Here is a 6,020-nt window from a genome sequence, read left to right as displayed (position 1 = left end):
CATATTGGAAATATGGGGTGCATGCATTTTACGGCAGGTCAGATTTTTGACCTGCCGAGATTTGCATCCACCCCTATTTGGACTGAGATAACTTCTACATGTCTATAGTTCACATGATTTACTTTGAAGACACCCACCTTTCATGTGGACTTCATCATTTGAACAAAAAAGTTCCCATACAGGAAATATGGGGTGCATGCATTTTAGGGCAGGGCGGATTTTGTGCCTGCCGAGATTTGCATGCACCCCCTATTTGGACTAAGATAACTTCTACATGCCTATAGTTCACATGATTTACTTTAAATACATCCATCTCTCATGTGGACTTCATCTTTGGACCAAAAAAGTTCCAATATAGGAAATATGGGGTGCATGCATTTTACGGCAGGGCGGATTTTGGCCTGCTGAAATTTGCATGCACACCCTGTTGTGTGCTTGGTAATGATCTACACCATCCATTGTTTAGACATGTAGAAGTTACGCTGGTCCAAATAGGGGGTGCATGCAAATCTCGGCAGGCACAAAATCCGCCCTGCCGTAAAATGCATGCACCCCATATTTGCTGTTAGGGAACTTTTTTGGTCCAAAGATGAAGTCCACATGAGAGATGGATGTCTTTAAAGTAAATCATGTGAACTACAGACATGTAGAAGTTATCTTAGTCCAAATAGGGGTGCATGCAAATCTCGGCAGGTCAAAAATCTGCCCTGCCGTAAAATGCATGCACCCCATATTTCCTATATTGGAACTTTTTTGGTCCAAAGATGAAGTCCACATGAGAGATGGATGTCTTTAAAGTAAATCATGTGAACTATAGACATGTAGAAGTTATCTTAGTCCAAATAGGGGGTGCATGCAAATCTCGGCAGGTCAAAATCCACCCGCTGTAGAATGCATGCACCCCATATTTGCTATTGGGGAACTTATTTGTTCAAATAATAGACATGTAGAAGTTATCTTTGTCCAAGTAGGGGGTGCATGCAAATCTCGGCAGGTCAAAATCCGCCCTGCCGTAAAATGCATGCACCCCATATTTCCTATATGGGAACTTTTTTGGTCAAATGATGAAGTCCACATGACAGGTGGGTGTCTTTAAAGTAAGCCATGTGAACTACAGACATGTAGAAATTACGCTGGTCCAAATAGGGGTGGATGCAAATCTCGGCAGGTCAAAATCTGCCCTGCCGTAAAATGCATGCACCCCATATTTCTAATATGGGAACTTTTTTGGTCCAAAGATGAAGTCCACATGAGAGATGGATGTCTTTAAAGTAAACCATGTGAACTATAGACATGTAGAAGTTATCTTTGTCCAAGTAGGGGGTGCATGCAAATCTCGGCAGGTCAAAATCTGCCCTGCCGTAAAATGCATGCACCCCATATTTCTAATATGGGAACTTTTTTGGTCCAAAGATGAAGTCCACATGAGAGATGGATGTCTTTAAAGTAAACCATGTGAACTATAGACATGTAGAAGTTATCTTAGTCCAACTAGGGGGTGCATGCAAATCTCGGCAGGTCAAAAATCTGCCCTGCCGTAAAATGCATGCACCCCATATTTTCTATATGGGAATTTTTTCATATTCTCTTCTTTGAGTGAACATGAGTCTATAAAGGCTCTTTATGACTCAAACTCAAGATCCAGGAGATGAGCCACATCATCTTGGTTCGGTCTTGGTCTCTTCCACAGCTCTTTAAGGGTTTTGTAGTGTCTGGCTTGGAGTTTCCTGGAGTAATGGCCTGGCACTGAATCAACAACAAAGGCATTTCAACTTTTACTGCAAACTTCTGCTGAAATGATCCAGAGACTAGATGATTCAGACTAGATGCATGTGTAAAGAGGCTGCAATTAGCACTTGAATTGTACAGCAAAATCATTTCTATTTGGATAAAAGTGGAAATAGTTGTGGTGTGAAGAGAACTTTTCAAAATCCAATCCCAAAAATCTCAACCCCTGATAGTCATCCGTACCATACTATCACAATGTTCAAAGATTACATTTGGGTGTAATACATATTAGTACATAACACGTGTAGAGACAACTTTACCAATTCACCTGTGTCATCACTATCCTGGTCTGTGGGTGTGTCCTCTAGGGGATAAGTGTTCTCAGTTGATGCACTCGAATCAGCATCATACTCATTGTCCTGGTTATTTGGTTTGAACTGTAGTCGAGGTTTATTGAAGGATGAGTTGGGCTGGGCTTGGGAGTTGACTGGCTCATCAAATTCTGGGTTGACCTGACATTCTGCAGTCTCTTGATCAGTTGACGGAAGATTGCTTCCTGTGGTGTGAAATGGACACAGTGATTCATTTAAAGATATAAGTGACAGATTATGATACAACACTTGAAAGACTAACCCCTTGTTCACACAGGACGCGTAAGCGCCGCAAAGTAAGAATTTGCGAGGACCTCGGATATATCGGATTCAATTGTTCCCACTGGTTTTGTCCGATGTAAGCGAAATCCGTTATATGCGTATACCGGAAAATGTCCGTTTTACGAATATATCAGATTTATATCCGGTATATGCGTAAATCGGATTTTATCCATTATAAAAAGGCACTCCCTTGACTATGTTTCCAATGTACCTGGACTGGGCAATGAAAAGAGACGTAAGGTAATGAGAATTTAACTTTATTGGACTCTGAGCATAACAAATTGTTAATTAAGCCAGGCCCTGTTACGCCCGTCAGGCCTACGTTATTTCTCATTCACTGCTGCGCTAGTATTATTGACGTCACCCACTTTTATATTTGTCCTAAATCTGAATAATAAACATGAATATAAATCGCGCAGGCAACGCTGCAAATGACGTCATATAGCGGCCTGTCACGATTCGGCAAATCAGAGCGCCGATATATGCGAGGGAAATTTAATGGAAATGCATTGGAACGGGATGGGAGATTTTGTCCGAAATGGGCGAAATCCGTTATAAAAAATCCGATATATGCAATGAATTTTTATTGGAAATGCATTACAGAAAAATCTGTTCTTTTTTATCTGTCCGTTGTGAGCGAATTTCCGATATATCCGAGGTTTACTGTATTTGCATGCCAGCCAGCGCTTCTGTGTTCACACCAGAAGCGCATTTCTCCACACCGGTCCACAAGAGCAGGCGCTTCCACGTCCTGTGTGAACGAGGGGTAAGAGTAGATACAGTACTGGTAGAATACAAATAAACACCCACCATGCGGCAAATGCATGTAAAAAAATGGCGTTGCCAATAAATCCACTGGAATTACTGGACAGTTGGCCAGTAAAGTGTCAAGTAATGACAATGACTTTGTACACTGAAGGTGAAGAACCTACCCAAGGTTGTTTAGTGCTATCCTTATCTTGCAGCATCGGATAGTACTCAGTCAACATTTTGGCCATGGCAGACACCTCTTCACGTGAGGGATAGTTTGAGTCCCCCATCTCCTGCACTTCATTTGCCCTCAGGATCCAAATCATGCTAGTCATGGTGTTTCTGACCAAGCGGCACCTGAGCTCTTTGGACATGGTGCACTCATGTGCTCTGCCGCAACACTGCAACTCAAAATAGTACTTGCGGACTTGCTCCAACTATGTATCTGTGTAAATAACCTAGTCTGGGCTGCTTATCTTCATGATTTTTTTAGGCGTCACGTGTCTTGGTGTTGACGTCTGAGGTAGGCTCGTCTGGTCCCCTGCAGGTTTTACGCCCACTTCAGAAGTTAAGATCTCCTGCACAAAAACATGAATAATTCCAAGACCAAGAAGATTTTTGACCGTTCCTCATGGTGACTGATACTGATCATAACAAATTCACTAGACCAAAAATGCAGCCATTTTGCTAGCGTATTACTGCATTGTCCAACACTTAAAGAGGAAAATGTCTGTCAAAGTAATTGCAGACTAGTCAGAGGTGATGACTACCATAAGACGTGCTGCTCTGATCTAAAATAACATGTGTACATATTTATAAGTGTAATTTATTTACAAAACATCAAGGTGTGGATGAATCAACATTCATACAGGTGTCCATGTGTTTAATGATAGATTGATATGACCACAGTATTAATTTCAACATTTTAGAAACTTGCAAATTGTCAAGAAAAAATGCTATTCATGTGCATTTCTAGCACTACTTGTGAAATCCCTCATTTTATCCAAATTTTCCAATTCATATTTTGTCTGTGATACACCTCATTCATTAACACAGTAATCACAGTAAATCCATACCTCTGGATGAAATGTTGCCCAAATGCACTTTCGTCTGAGGAAGTTCTCTAACCCAGGTAGAAGGTCCCTTAGGTCTTCTCGTGTTAATGAGGGTTGTACCTCATTGGTAATATTTGCAGCTGTAACATGTGAGAAGAGATCATTTACCAAAAGCATATTTCTAACACCATTACTATGTTGCCCTTGTACATTAAAGTTACATCAATGCTAATAATTTTACATGAGTCTTGCTTGGTAAGTGCAGTAACAGACTACAATTGTTTGAAAAGAGCCCAGACTGAGTTATTATTAACATCAGTCTAGGTGTGTCTAAAAATATGCACTGAGGGTAGGTGTCTTTATAATTTACATGACATTTACCTTGCCTTTACCTTGAGTGACACAGTTGCCTCATCTAATGTCTCCATCTCACAATGAAACAGCAATCTGCAAGTTACAGTAAACGGGAAAAGAGTTCATGTCATTAAAAAACAAACAAACAAACAACTAAAATAACAACAAACATAAATATGACCGGAAATTAATTTGTCCATTGCTGAGACTCGCAACCAACTGGCTAATGTTAACCTTCCTTACCATATCAAATCCGCTTCGCGCCATGCGACTTGAGGCGGTCCTTAATGTTAGCTAGGTTTTAACGGATAAAATTACTGAACACCAAAGGAAAACGCATGATATTAATGTCAGTTGACCTGGTATAAGCTACAGACAGTTTATTTACATGAGACTAATTAGCTACATTCGTTGTACACACCCCATCAGCGAGGCAGCTAGCTAGCAAAATGGGTTTTGCAGTTAGCGAGCTAGCTTAACAAAGTTAAATCAGCTAACAGTTCATTAAGTTATTCTGTCAACTTGTTATATTTGGAGCACTCCTCCATACATCCCCTATGCCTTTCTAATTTGACTGGCAATTCTCTTGGTTAGCTGATGTTGAACTACATTGAATTTCTACCTTACCTTGCTTGGTCGCTGCCCCACCTTGGCTCTCTGGTGAACTGATGCGATAAGGTCCGCTAGCCACAACGTGCTAATTTGGGCGCGTGGCTCGTGATGCATTTGGATGTCCTCGTGAAGTAGGAAATTCACACTTTAACAGCTGAAATTTGGACATTAAAAGCCAGAGAATTTGTAAATACAAGTGGTAAACTCCGTCTGCAGCCCACGAAATATTGAGCGGATGTAAGTATTGGTGAGATTTAATCATGAGTTGGCGTTGTGCTATATGCCTAGTATTCGTGGCTCTGACTCTGAAAATGCTTCTTGGACATATTAGTTTAAGACATGGTCGAAGTCCGAATTTTCATGTCACCTGTGGAGTAGAATGGCTGTGCAGCAGTTTATAAAGTATACAATTCTTTTTTCTACCACCTAAAACGCAAACACACAGAGTTTTTGGCCAGTGGTCGCCCACCAAGGCGTCCAGCCTTCCCATATGTTCATTCAACTAGGCTTGGCGAAGAAAATTATGATATTCTGATTTTTCGCGGCTGTGTCACCTTGGATGGAGTGCGGGCGGCAGCATCACAGCAGGCAGGATTGGATACCCTACAAGAGCATAATCATACAGGTGCCGAAATTGCAGTGGAGGACGCAGAACATCAAGACAGGAATCTGGAACCGGTGCAAATTGAGAATCAAGAAAACACGGTGAGATTAATTTATATTACAGTAAAGTCTCGTTATATCGATATTCTCGGGAGTCGGAAAAAATACGGATATAACCGGACTATCCATATATCCGATCCTGCGCCGAACTGCATTAAAAGTGGGCAATAATGCACTCGACATTGTTCTATAGCATAGAACATTG

The 6,020-nt window shown here is 41.1% G+C and overlaps 1 long non-coding RNA gene across 1 annotated transcript; it reads right to left on the bottom strand.

The window, feature by feature from the left end:
• Positions 1-1,584: 1,584 nt before the first annotated feature.
• On the bottom strand, positions 1,585-4,328 carry LOC131128251 (uncharacterized). The gene is made up of 4 exons (XR_013627616.1): positions 4,208-4,328; positions 3,314-3,709; positions 2,057-2,284; positions 1,585-1,746 (listed from the first exon to the last, which is right to left on the bottom strand). It is a non-coding gene; the product is annotated as an uncharacterized LOC131128251 (long non-coding RNA).
• Between the last annotated feature and the right edge of the window lie 1,692 nt (positions 4,329-6,020).

Source organism: Doryrhamphus excisus, linkage group LG7 (assembly GCF_037039965.1).
Source record: "Doryrhamphus excisus strain RoL-2023G ecotype Guam linkage group LG7, RoL_Dexc_Guam_v1.1, whole genome shotgun sequence".
Classification (NCBI taxonomy): domain Eukaryota; kingdom Metazoa; phylum Chordata; class Actinopteri; order Syngnathiformes; family Syngnathidae; genus Doryrhamphus; species Doryrhamphus excisus.
This window is presented reverse-complemented; position numbering and strand designations above follow the sequence as displayed.